Source organism: Candoia aspera, chromosome 5 (assembly GCF_035149785.1).
Source record: "Candoia aspera isolate rCanAsp1 chromosome 5, rCanAsp1.hap2, whole genome shotgun sequence".
Lineage (NCBI taxonomy): Eukaryota > Metazoa > Chordata > Lepidosauria > Squamata > Boidae > Candoia > Candoia aspera.
Window position 1 is genome coordinate 1,466,842 of NC_086157.1, and position 14,619 is coordinate 1,481,460.

Below are 14,619 nucleotides of genomic sequence, written 5' to 3' on the forward strand. Positions count from 1 at the left end.
CAGGTGCAACTCTGTGGCCTTCCAGTTGAGGCCCTGATTACATTAATTACTGTGTCTTATTCAGAGGATTTTTCAAACAGTCCAGGTAATAACACTGACCAGAGAGAATTGTTCTCTGTCATTCAGTTCTAAAGAAAATCTATTAAGGGAGAGAGAAAACAGTTGGGAAATGCCTTCATCCAGAAGCAGCCCCATTTGGGAGATAAAAAGACCTTCCTGCCTGAAACAGACTAAAGATGAACAACACACAGCACAAGGGAATGGCTAGTGGTATTAGTGTAGTGCTGTAACACTAAATAGTCTATATATACTTTTTGAAGGCTTCCACTGTTTTGGTGTTGAGCACTGACCATAAAATAGAAAAAGAGTGGAATAGGATCACAGTATTGTACTAGAGCCATCTCACAATATTATCTATTTATTGATTTCACTTCATTTCACAATTTTCTCACCTTTTTGCCCAGCTCAAGGTAGCTAATGATAACAGGATAAACAATGATACAGAGAATTAAATGCAGTTCACATTGCCATAAACCAGCTCCAGTGGAAAAGGTTTGGCTAAAAAGGAAGGTCTTTGCTCCTTTCCTAAAGATGGAGAGAGTGGGTACCCTGTCAGACTCTCAGAAGAACATGAAGATAGATTTCATTCCCTGGTTTGGGAGCAACACAGAAAAAGGACCTTTCCTATGTGGCTGCCAAAGAGATCTTGGGAAGTGAAGGCATCTCAAGAAGCTTTTTCTGCTCCAGAGAGGTTTATACTGAGATGCACAAATTTGATGCGAAGCCAATCATAGAGAAAAGGCCAGGAGTATAACAGGGAACCAAAGGTGTGTAGACACTTGTAGTGTTAGGCTACCATGCAGAACACGGCATAATCTATTTAAATTGGATGTTAGGAGGAGAAGGCTTCTTAACTCTTAGAGCAGCTCAATAGTGGCACCAGTTCCCTTCACTAGAATGTAATGGGCAGAAAGAACAACCCTGATGAACAGGAAGGAGAGGATGCAATCAAGACGAGGGTCAGATAGAAGAGCCCTGAGTCCAGGCCAGAACTGTAACCTAAAAAAGCATCTCAGACGTGACCTTTCCTAGTTCTCACAAAGATAAAGGGAGGGAGGGGGAAGCGCCCTTAGGCTTGCAAGATACTCGTATTATAAAACTAGTATTAGCATGCACAATAGTTTTCCTAGTCTAGTCTACCTTGAAGGGCTAGCATAGAAGCGTTTGGAGAGTGCTAGACATTACTGGGGATGTTTTAATTTGGATTCCACTACTCAGAAGGGTTTGGACTTGATGGCCTAAATGCCCCCTTCCAGTAATACAGTATTCTGTGACAAATGAAAATGCAGGAGCCTGACTTGCATTGCCAAGGTTCTCGGCCTTGATATGATAAAAAAATCCAAATTCAATTGCCAGACAATGGTAGGTACTAACCTCCTCTAGAAGGTCACCATCCAATTATCAGCCCATATTCATCTCCCCTTGTTCTTCATCCAGCAGATAAAACCTAGAGTGGGGGGCTCCAGTCATTTGTTACTCTAATCAAACCCATCCAACATAGCTAACCATCAGTGATGATTGTCCAATGAACCTAGGCAGCCACAAACTCTCCACCTTATTTAAACCATTTTCACAAAAGCCGGCACTGCAGCATCGCAATTTACATGTGAATTGACTATAAGATACAATGACCCCACAGCTGCAATTTCCATGTCATTGCAAATGTGACGGTTTCTAATCAGCCAGTGATACAATGAGCAGAGAGTGCCAACATGGCTTGGAAAACCAGGTGATGCAGAGGTGGCCCAGGAGAAGGGCTTCTTCAGACTATTCGATGCCAGACTACAGGGTGCATATTCCTCAGCTGCTTCTCTGCAGTTATAGAGGAGAAGCTTTATAGCTGTTTAGGCAATTCCACAATTTGTGGCCTTCCTGTTCACCATCCCAGGGGGAGATACAAGTTCCCACCTAGCCAGCTTCTTCATGAGCTCTGCTTTGCCACAATCTTGGTGAAAGTCGTAGCACAATCCCAGGGCAAATTTCTGATACGGGAGTGGCTACATATCCTTGGAAGGAAACCAAACTCTGCGTCTCTAGGAGAGATAGTAATCTGGGAGTATTAATTTGTCTCTTTAAATCTGTATCTGGTCCCAGACCCATTAAAATGTGCATCTAACAAATCAATCAAGAACAATAATCATATTTCTAGGGGCAAAGGTTTTAATTAAATCTTGCCTTTCCCCTGTTCAGCTTCCATGTTTACTCCCAGTCATCAAAGATACCTACTTGCATGTAAATTGTGTGATTACTCTAACAGGCCTTGGATGTGGTATGGTCGGGGAGCCTCATACGTACATTTCTAAAAAAAGTAGACAAACAAATGTTAGTCAGGCTATATCATCTGCAAAGGTTTCTCCCATTTTTCCCACTGACAATTATTTGACAGAAAAGCAGATCTATGGTAGAGTTCAGATGGGACTGCGATTCAACATCTTCAGCGTGAGGGGCTATCAAGGGATACCTGAACCAACTTGCCTTTCAGGGAGAATATTTTAAAGCTAAACGATTCTGGGATAAAGACGGTACTTTGCAGATGATGCAGCCTATTTTTCCTGATTTATTTAGGCAGAAGCAAAAATGTCACTGACTTTTGTAGTCAGAAAACTTTATTCCACCCAGCCATGGGTTTCAATAAAGAATTGCTGGAATTAAAATGTGCTGATGATCCCCAATTGCACCCCAGCAGCCCTTTCTACTTTATTTATAAACACTTTTTAAAAATGTTTAATTTGAAAGATGCTGGCAAGCTTCAAAGCAAGCCACCTATTTCCCAAATCACCTTTGTTTCCAAGAAGGCCTCTGGATTCTACAAAAGCTCTTCAGGTATTAGAAGATAAAATAAGATATACATACAATACTTCACAGTGAGTGTCCTGGAGCATGAGCTAGGAAGGAGATTCATCCGTTTGTCTTTTGGTCCATTGGTATTCTGTGATTGGTTACATGCACTGGCAGGGCAGCCATTTTGTGAAGCCATTAGCCCACCATCACTACTCTCCGGCAGCTATTTTGTTTGCACACCCAGGACGTGCTGTCAACGTATCAGATGGTTCTACCAGCTTCCCCCTAACCCTTCCAAAAATTAGGATCCATCCAAGGGATCTCTTGATGTCTTACTGGAACTATAATTCTATCCTTCCAAGAAGAAAGTGTAAGTATTATTTTATCTTCAGTAGAGATCTGTCTAAAGGGCTCATCAGTATATCTGCTCTTTATACCACAGCAAATAAAGCAGGGTAAGACTGCCCATACAAAGAAAATTGTTCTCAACTCAAGAAAACATAACCTGCAAGTCATCAATGCAGCTGGACAGTTAAAGACTTGCCAAAGGCCATTCAGCAAATCCATGGCCAAGCGAGAAGCTGCATTTATCTTGCAAGCCCAATATTTTGCTCCCTGGTTCACCTGGCATGAACAGACCAGCATTTGGCAAACCTAATTAAACTCGATCACAGATATGGCTGATGGTATCCTGGGAATTGCTTATTTTGCCTAAAGCTCTTAGTAATAGGAAAGCAGCAAGGAGGAATCAATGCATGGCCACTCCCTTCCGGAGTGACAGATGGTGTGGTGGTGGCCAAGATGTCTTTGTGAACTTCACGAATTTGTAGCCCACAAAGCCAGAAAATCATCTGTTGTACTTCACAGGGATACCATCCACTTATACTCTTTAAAAGGAAGGCAGTTAATTCCATTGTAGGAAAGGAGTTTTGTGTCTGCAGCCACGTTACCAGCCCTGGGATTGTGTTGATAGAATGAAACTATGTTCACCGTCAGCTGACCTGAGAACATCCTTGATGGGTCACCTGGTTGTTACTGCATTAATTTATTAAGCAATAGATCACCTTCAGATATATATAGGTATTGCCAAAACTTTTTGAGACTCTGCAGAAAATGAAAGGCAGCTTACAGTATATTATCAACTATTGGTTATTTGACCCAGTGGTCTTTATTTTTGGCATTGCTTCTTTTAGCAACTGAGATGAATCCCATCCCTGGAAAATAAATTGATGTGTGCTTAATTTTCAGGTCCGCCAGTTAAAAATAGTCTCTGCCAAGTTAGCGACAAAAGTCCTAGTTGATTAACCTAGCAGTTAAGCAGGTTGTGGGTCGCAGCCCTCACTTAAATAATTGCTAGGCAAGACCATCAAGAGGTGGACTTTGAAAAGCCACCTATTCTTGTCTGGGCTTCTTAGCAGCTGGCATTACAAATTAAGGTGAAGAATTCCCCAAATAATTACCAGCATCCCCAGAGATGCTGCAAATTAAGCTAGTTTCCTTCTGTGGGCATACTAACAAAAGCAACTGCTTAGTGAGCAAATATGTCTCCCCGGCGGGACCAATCATAAATCTGTGTTGTGGTAAACCTGACAAGTGCACAGCCTGGAATGTAGTTGTTGTTTTCTTTAATGCTGCTTTTATGAATTCTCTGTATAGAAATTCTCTGACTGATGTTCCTAATTCACTCAGGGCTTCTCAATCCGTTTGCCACTTCTGCAATCAACAGTGAGTAGCTTTCAGTCAAAGGACTTGCAGAGCACAGAAATCTGGTCTGCGATTTGGTGCAAACGGTGTTGCATTGCATCACATCTGGTTCTCAGGATGTTCTGCTGCTTTGCTTGTGCTCAGGAAGACTCTTTTTGAGGGGGGGGGGGATTGAAAGTCACTGGACTCTGAGCAGCGGAGAGGACCGACCTCAAGTGTGAAATAATTACAGGATTTCTTCCCCTTGATTTTTATGTAGACCCAGTAAGAACTTCACCCCCAAATATTCTCCGGCCTTCTGAAGGAGGAACGTGCTACCTGGGAACTCTTGCACACATTGCCCTACAGAGGGCGCCCTCGGCTCATCAGAACCGCAAGGGAAGGGAAACGGCCGCCTTTCCAGCGGGGCGGTCCTCAAAGTATCGTGACCGCGTCGTTCTGCTCCTTTGGAAACGTGATCGTAGGAAGCGCCGACCTTGAAGTGCGATACGTCTGCTTTACCAGATCGTTAATACTATACAAATAATATATAGCAGCAAAATGAGGTCTTACCAGGCGCTACGAACAGGTTTTCAGCCGAGGGGACCAATAAAAGCAAATGTTGAACGATTTCCTCATATTATTCCTACTTAAGGCAGCAACAATCTTAAAAGCGACAAGTTTTACGCCGAGAGTACTAAAAGGAGACATTTTAGGTAATGGGCACCTCACATGCTTGAATCAATGTCTCAGTCTGTTAACGATTTTGCCAAGTTCAGAATCTGTCTGGACACTCCCTTCCCCACACCCCTCCCCAGCTCTGAAGTGAACTTGATCTTTCAGCGCCTGATGGGGAAAATGGAGGAAAATAGTGTGTGTATGTATGTATGTATGTACATACACACACACACACACACACACATATACACACACACACACACACACACATATGCATACACACACACTCACACACACACACACACACTTACATTGTTCTAACTATGTAGTGAATATAGGCATAGCAATTGGGGGGGGGCATAATCTTACTACATTTCTGCACTTTACCGTGCGGTGATTTCAGTCAACGTGGAAATGAATGCTGCTTGAAAAGCTCTCTGAAATATACATCAATGCATCTACTTGGAAACAGAATGGAAATTATATCTAAACGAAGAGAGTTTCAGCCATGCTGTTAATAATTCTACCAATCTCCATCACTGGCTACAGCAGTCTTCTAGGCTGAACATTCAGTGAGCACTCCAGCCTTTTCTCTGCTGGCTTCCTGAAATTAACCAGATGAAAAAACTCAGAAGAACGACATGGACAGTTCCCAATGTTTCTGAAACCCAGCAGGTAACATCTCCATCACAAACTGCCCCCTACATGATCCAGTCCCGTTCCCAAACAAATGGCTGATTTTTACTAACGTGATTGTTTTTCCTTGAAATCAGTTGGGATTATTTTTAGCAGGAAAATACTACTAAACTTTATACATACCTTTTGTGGATTTTCAGTTTCAAACTATCCGTCAAGAACAGAAGCCGATAATTGTGTTAGTTGATAGACTCAGCTTGGCCAAGATGCTACAGACAGTTGCACTGCCAGTTCTCACAACTGAGGCAAGTCACTTCCTTCATTCCAGTTATAATGAACCATTTCAGAGCTTGATCACAAACCTGTATTGTTGAACTATTTTGTTAGGAAACTATATAGTTTTATTAGAAAAATGATACGGTAGAGAAATCTGAAAAAGATCAAAATTAATCTAATTTCAGAATGACACAGGGTCCTGTCTGCTCTTTGAGCCTTAGAACTGAACATTCCTGACCACTTAACGGGATCCAGTTTTAATTAAATCTGTGCAACAAATTTTGGGGTGGATGTTGCTGACCCCCAGATGTCCTGTTCTGCAGTCAGAACGGCCACGGCCATCATTCTGGTATCAGAAAGTTTCCATCTCAAAATGCTTTGCACACCCGTAGTTTAATAAAGATGATTTAATCCATGCTAAGGCTACCATCCTGAGCAAATTTGCTAAAAAGAAATCCCACCAAACAAAATGTAGTTTAATCGGTGAATAAACATATTAGGATTATGCTGTGTGTCTCTGAAATTAACCAAATGAGTTAGTCATGAATACACTCCAATCGATTCAATATTATTTGCATCTGGATCGTCAGCAAGTTTACTCCAAAGCCCCATGTTGTTATTGACATAGGCTTCACTCCTATCTGCATGTGCTGTAAGCAGGCCCAGTTTAACACTCAGTGGCATTTTCTTCTGAGCAAGCATGTTAAGGAGTGAACAGTTTGTCCTGTATGTTCCAGGTGCCTTTTCTTCGAATCTTTCCTTCTGAATGCCAGTTTACATGTACTTAACTGGGGTGGCCTTTCTTTTTCAGCTGCACGCAAAACATCTCAAAACAGAGCATGGTAACTAAACATTCACGACAGTGACATTGTTCTAACAATTGGCATTTCCACTTTTATCATGACTGTGGTCAGCTGAATGTGAACAGACCAAAGTGGATTTGAAACCAGAACACTTAACTTGTGGTTGTGCTCAGGGCTGGAATATATACTGCAGGACTTTTATTGCAAATGAGCTAACTTCCAAGCAATAAGCAGTGTGTTTACTTAGAAGCAAGTTATACTAAGCAACTCTGGAAGTGCGGGTATCAACTGAGGCCTTTGAATCAAGACAAACATCTTAGGCTGTAGTTTTATGCCTATTTACCTCAGATTAAACTGCCTTTAACGGAGTGGGCTCTGCTTCCGGGTTAGTCTGCTGACAACTGCAATGTTGAATTCTGGGTAAACTGGTTAGAATAGCCATGGATCGTTATTGGAAGACAATTGACGCCTGTTCACTTTGATAACAAGTAGGCACAAACCAGCCAGTGGGAAACATTTGTGAATCCTACTGATGTGAACAAGGTCCCTAGCCTGGCTGTCTCATCTGTCCTCGGCTCCCTTCACCCTTTCCAACCCAATGCTCTCCAGAATTCCCACCTCTGGGGGAATTTGCTGCCACATCTGGAGGTCAGTGGGTAGGCAAGGCTGTTTGCATCATTACAGCCCTTGATTAACAAGACCCCACATGGCATTTCCTTCTTCTACTGCTATCTGGTGCCACGGAAGAAGAACTGTTTATTTTAGTAGCTCATATTTATCAGCAAATGTCCTTTGGATCACAACTCAGCTGCCCTGGTTTCACCCCACTTTTGGAAGAAGTTCCCTTTTTCATGGGTCACCGGAGAAGTGAGCAATCAAGCACTTTTAATATAAACTCCTGGTTCCTTTCCAAGTGCAACTGTTTAAAAGAATTTTCCAAGTTTATGCTCAAGGTAGCAAAGTCATGCACCCATTGCTTTCTTTTAAAGGAAATCAGCAGAAGAAAGGGGAGGCAAAACATGGGAGAGGGAGAGGGGCAGGATAAACTTGTTGAGGTTTATCACAGAATGGTTCCAACCATCCGGTGTGGAAAAATCTGTTTTTGACCTACAGAAAGAACCTTTCAATCAAGAAGCCATGTTTACATAGAGAAGGCTGACTGATTTAAGAAGGGTGGTAACTACCATCTTATAAACCTTTATAGACCTTTAATAATATTCATATTTATGTACAAACCTCAGTCGCTTTTAAGGAGTGCTTCAGGTTGCAACCCTAGTTTGATTTAGGCCACCACATCAATGCTCTTTGACTGGCTGCTACAATCTCATTTCTGAAAGCATGTGCCTGCAGGATACTTATGGCAGTGATGTTGGGCTGCCCTTCCCAGTGGCAAACAGTGCCTCAGACTACACAGAAGGTCTTCAAGTTCTTAAATTCCATCCATTCTAGGGGCAACCCATAGATACTCGGGGCCTTTCCCTCTTTGGAACCAACATGCTCTGCATCCCGTCCTAGATGGGCATGAAATGGCTGCCTGAGTGCCAGTCCCTCCCCTGCCTCTGCTCCCAGCACCCCCCAGTCCCCGACTCCCCTTTGTAACAGGTAACAAAGCCTAGCAACTTGACACACCTTGGGCTGCTCTTGAAGGGTGTCAGAGAAAGGGGCAGCATAAAGAGGACTCCAGAGGCACCTTAAGCCTGTCTCTCTCCTGGGCTGAGACCAAACAAAGGCCATGTCTCTGAGGGTGTGGCAGAAAAGATGTGGGCAGAACACACTTGTGCCTGGTTAGGGGCAGGTGGGAAAAGGAAGAGTAACAAAAGAGTGGCCTTTCCTTCTGAGTAGAACAAAAATATATTGGACTTTGAAGAAGCAAGATAGGAAAAGAATTGTTGCTTTTAAACTCTGGCGTTGGAGAAGACTCCAGAGAATATTGTGGACAGCCAAGAGAACAAACCAATGGATCATTGAACAAATCAACCCAGAGTTCTCACTCAAGGCACAAATGACCAGCTCAAATTGTCCAACTTGGGAGACATGATGAGGCAGCTCTCTGGAGAAGGCTCTGATTCTGGGAAAGGTGGAAGGAAAGAGAAGAAAAGGATGACAAGCAGGGACTTGGGTGGACTTGGGTTACAGGGGCAATGGGGATGCTGTTGGAAGATCTGAAAGACCAGGTTGGGGACAGATCATCATGGAGACAATCTATCTAGTGGTCACTAAGAGTCAACACTGACTTGATGGCACAAATAAATCAAAGTAGCCCCAGATGGAGGGCTCAGAAGTTTTCCTAGCCAACCTTGAACCACTTTTTCTAGGACTAACTAACCTTGCTGGGGTGGGGTGGGGTGGGGTGGGTGAGGAACTAAGGCTGTCAGTGGGGGCACCAGCTGCCCATCCAGCAGAGAAGAGCCTTTCCCCGGGCCTTGACCAGGACCCTCAGCGCCCACTTTTTCTGGGGGAGCCGGCTGGAGCTGCCCTGAGCTGAGCCAGGGCATCCCCCCCCCCCGCCCCCGCCGTGCCTCCTCCCCTGCCGACGCCTCCCAAGCCGGGCCTTCTGCCTTTCTCCCGCCTGCCAGGGCACAGAGCATTGTTGCAGCCCGCGATCCTTATCGCCCCGCGTGGACGTCGCCTCGCTTTGAAGCGAAGCGGGGTCACTCCGGCCTTGCGCGCCCGGAGCTGCGCGGCCTCAGGCGTCTCTCCGCGACCGGGCGTCTTTTCGGACGGCCCAGCCTGCTAGTCCCGTGCGAGGCTCCCCCGCTCCGAGGGACGTCTTCCCCGGCGGCGGGGGTGGGGGGCAGCTGCCGGCTCCCAGGCTGAAGCCCGCGCGAAGGCGGCTGTCCGGGCTTCGTGGCCGCGGGCGCGCGGCGTGGCTGGCTGGGGTTTCCTCTGCAGGCCTGGAGAGCGGCGGTTGCTCTGCAAACATTAGAGTTATTATGTCTGCAGTTGGTACTCTCGGTATAAATTATTGATCAACCATCTTATTTTTCTTTCTGCTTAATGGATATTATAGCATGGCCGTTTACAACGCCGCAGTTAAGATGGTGTCAGCACTTCCATTACCAAGCCTCTCGACCTCCCTCCCATGTATTTTAATTTGCAGAAGGTTTACATAACTGGCTTGCAATGTAAAAAGAGAACGAACGAACGAACGAACGAACGATCACGCCGAAACACTCCGTCCCCCAAACTTCGACAAGCTGTAAAAGGGGAGGGGAAAAAGGAACGGCAGAAGAGCGGGCGGGTGTCGAGGAAGTACGCGCGACACACACCCGCGTCTCTTAACGCAGCCTCCTCGGGGCGGGGGGCTAAAGAAAACAAACCGAGCGCTGCCTCCCGGCTGAACAGGCTGTAGAGGGTTTTCTCTGAGGGGAGGGTTGAAGGGGGAGCGAGGATGTCTCAGAATCGGACAGACGAGACTCGAGAGCCAATGGGACAGGGCGGGGCGATCCCGGGACGACCCGAAACGTCACGCCGTCAAAGTAAAGGCACTTAACTTCGAGGAAAAGCAGGGGCGGGGAGGCGGGGGACACAAAGCTCGACGAACCCGAAAGGCCAAAGAAATATCCTGCTCCGGCGCCCCAGGCAGATCGGCCTCGGATTCAGCTTCGCCCCCAACGACCGGCGAGTGACCCGCGAGGGCGTCCCGATCCTCTCAGGTCTCCGGGAAGGACGAGCAGGAGAGGACACCCCCCTCCCCGGATTTTGTGCACAGAAAGCACTGAGTGCAACGGTAGCCACTTCGGAATTAGCAATCCGGTGTAAAGGGAGAGGGAGGCAGGGGAGAGTAAAAAGCAAGGTCGGCGCCACCCCCCCGCTCCGGAAAGTCTCCAAGCAGGGAAGAAGAGGTTCCCCCGGCCCCGTTTGAAACACGCGCGCCGGCTTGGAGGGAATTCGCTCCCTCCGGGCCTCGGCGTCAGCGGGGTAACCGAGGCCTGTCGGACTTTGGCGAGGCGCGGAAGGACCAGGGCACCCTTCAGGGCGTAGCAGCGCCACCCAGCCGGGAAGCGTCGCCGGGGCGCAACTCCGCAGCCCCTCGGAAAGCGGTTGCACTCCTAACAGGGCTCGCCACCCGGCGCTCAGCGGGGCTCATCCGAGGGGCGAGAGGGGGCTCCGGCTCAGGGCCGGGAGGAGAGAAAGCGCAAGCCGCGGGGGCAGGGCGGGGGAGGGTAGCCTCTCCGCTCGGGACGGCTCCTGGCTGGGAGGAGATTCAAAGGAGAGCTCCGAGGAAGCGGACCGGCTCCGAAGGAAAAAAATAGGAGGAGGGAGCCTTCCCTGAGAATGACCGACCCGCCCTCCCCACCATAACTGGCCTTTGAGGAGCGCCCTGGAAGCCAAAGGCAGCGAGGGAGTCCTTTGCTCCGCGCACGAGCAGAAATCCAGCCGCGCAATCGGCCAAGTTCCCAGCCGAGAGGAGCGCCGGAGGGCGCACGGAGCTGCCCACCCGAGGTGGCGCGACTTGCGCGGGGCCGGACTTGGCGCTGTCCACCGGGAGCTTCTTGTGGCCCGTCCGAGTTTGATGGGGGGCCGGGAGGGCGCTTCGCCTCCTCAAGGGGCCGTCTAAGAAGGTGCGGTCTGTCGGGCCAGAGGGGAGGGTGGTGGCGGCCCGGGCCCGGCCTTCGTTTCGGAGCCGGACGCTATGCTGTCCAGCCGGCCGGGCGGGAGGGGGATGCTCGGGACTGGGAAGGCAGCAGTCAGCACAGGGACGGGGCGAGTCCCCGGGGTCCGGGGTGGGCCCTCTCCCTTTGCCTCCCCCTTTGCCTCCCACTCCTCTCTTGGAGGTTCCTGGGTGAGCAAGCGGTGGGGCGCGTGGACACCCCCTTCCTGCAAGCCCGCCTGGGCAGCCTTTGGCTTTCAACGGGAAGAAACCGTCGCGGACAGCCGCCGCCGCCGCCGCCGCCGCCGCCGCCGCCGCCTGGCTCTCTTGCCTCGGAGTGGTTGGGGTTTGGGGGCCTCGCCAGAGAAAGGCGGCCGCTCGCGGGGCGTTTGAAAGCACCCCAGGGAGTTTGCTGGCTACGCGCAGCCCGATCCCAAGAGCGCGGCGGAGCGGGCAGACAGGCGGGACCTAGAGTGTCCCAGCCCGATGCCGGGAGCGGGTCTCTGCGCTAGATCTTCTGCCTCGGTCGGGATCCAGACCGGCGGCGGGGGCGAGGAGGTGAGGTCCCCGCTTCCTTTGCCGGCTGCGCTCCCTGCCGGGGCCAACGGCAGAAATACCCGATCCTATGCGGCTCTGCAAGGACTGCGACTCCCCGGGGAAGCTTTACAAAGCGGAGCCCCGCACCACCCTCCAGAACCGCGCAGAAGGCGCGCGATTTATCCACCAGGCAGCGAAGGTTCGGCCACGTTCATTGATATAAAATTGATAAGGCCGCCCGACTCCAGGATGACTCCAGGCACCTTGCATCAGCGGAAAGCCTACGGAACCCACGGAAGAAAGGCAGAAGAACGACGCACGTCGGGTGGCGAAAAATGTCCCGTCTAACAAAGCCAATCCTCTCAGAGGCCCGCTGCCCACCGTCTCCCAAAGTTGGGGTGGAGGGGGAAACATGTTTTTAATCACGTTTTTTAACGAGGTCAGGGTAGGAACCATATGCATCTGGCGGGGGGGGGGGCTGTTCCAGAGGGCAGGGTCCCATCAGATGACGTTGCCTAATCGACGGGGCCTGGAGCACCCCAACTCTTAGCGTCGAATCGGACGGGCAGGGCTTACAGGGGGTCCCTCAGGGAGCCGGGCCCTGCGCCGGGAAGGGCTTTGCAGTCCAGGGGATAACCCTCACCCCGAATTGCCCCCGGGATCCAGGGCAGCTCCGCAGCAGAGGCGCTCCCTGCGCACTGCACGGCCCGCCCCCCACCGTTTGAGCCGCGCCGCCTGGACCAGCGCAGCTTCCGAGGGGTCTCCAAGGGCAGCCCCGCGGAGCGCGTGCAAGGGTCCTTGGAACCTCTGGTGTGACACTGCGCCAGAGACAGGAGGAACCCAGGAGAAGCAAGTTGGGGAGGTGGGCTTTTTAAACGGGGGCGAGAAAGAGGAAGCCTTAGGGATGAGCAGGAGGCAGTCCAGCTCGGTCGTTTCTCCTCCCGGTTTCCTAACACAGGTATTTGCTTGAGGCGGGAAAGCCCTTCTCGCCGGTGAGGGCCAAACGCGAGAAGGGCAGGGGCGCTGCGCCTTTCCCACGTTACTCGGGAGGGGCTTGCCACAGCCCTGCGCGCCCTCCAGTCTGGCGAGCCACAAATCCCGGCAATTCCCGGCTCGCCCGGCTGTTTCCAAAAGCGCCTCTTCCGTTCACCGCCGGGGTCAGAGGGAGGAGAGGCCGAGGCGGGGGTGGGAGGAGGGGCCGCTTGTACCCTGAACAAGCTGTGCCGAGCAGGAGAGAAACCTCGCTTCAAACAATATTCCAGGAAAAGAAATTAAAGACTTCTTAATTAGTGCAGCAATTAAGCTTTCTTGGTCGCGTTTTAATCAGCAGAGGCCCCATCAAAGGACAAACAGAACGATTTGCAGGTCTTTGAATTTTAAACAGGCGGCCGGATTTGAGCGGCGTCACTCCTGCGTGACAAACAGGGCGAAGCCGCAAATCCCCGGCTACCCGGGAACCGGGGGGAGGGATGGGGGGAGCGGGGCGCGCGGGGCGTCTTCGGGATAGGAAAATAATAGGACCGGTTCGTGGTTTTCCTCCGTGTCCTTCTAGGCTGGGTTTCGTGCGGAACCAGCGCGGGATCCCAAGCCGGCCTGGCGGTTCGAAACGCGGGGTAAACTCGTCTCCTGCGCCGGCGGGATGGGCGCAAGCAGGAAGGCCAGCTGGCGTCCTTTTCCTTCGCAGCTTCAGGATGCGGCTCATTTTCTCCTGAAGGTGCCCTGAAAGGACCCGAGCACGCGGACCCCTGGACTCGTTATTAATTTGAACCAAGATTAAAACAGAACCCAAAATAAACAACGACTGTCCCTTGGTGTCTCTTTTGCTCGCACACCGCATTTTCAGTGTGTTTTTCCGAGATAGGCTTCCAAACCCAGGCGGAAGGGTCCCCGCAGATGCGCATTTTTGGAAATCTGCCCCGTAGATGTGGACGGCGAGCCTTTTAAAGGGAGGCAGCGGGGCAGGACCGTCCGATCTTGTGTGGTGAACAGGAAAGCGCAAACAGCGTACAGAATCCCAATCCTATAATCTCCTTTGCGCGGATTCGCGGGGCCCCCTCAAGTTCTTGATATCCATGGATTCAGCCTTGAAATGTTATTGGATCAAAGATGCTTTCTGAAAAATGGGCCTAATTGTGGCGCAGACCAGAGGTCGTGCAGCTGAAAGACTTATTTACTTGCTAACTCATTTATTTATTTGTTTATTTTTAAGGGAATGGTTGTTTTTATTAGCTTGCTAAAACAGGGTGGTTCCTAACCATTAAACACCACCATGGAATTAAAAGTAGGTAATTCCTCTGGTTTTAATGTTAAAAAAGGAAGAATCTGCTCAAAATGAATTACCTGAATCTTGCAATACTTTTTACAAGAATCACAGCCCTTCCTTTCCTGCGATGCAACCTGGCGCCCTTTCCTGCAGGGAAGGTGCACTGAACAGGGGCGAACCTACTTCAGAGTCAATGTGCCCCCAGTTAGGGTGCACCGTCCAACTTTTCGAATCCCGAAAGTCTCCCTCGTGTCCTGCTGGGCACAGAGTGGGAGTCTTCCTGGAAGAGGTTTGCCACAGCCTTCTTG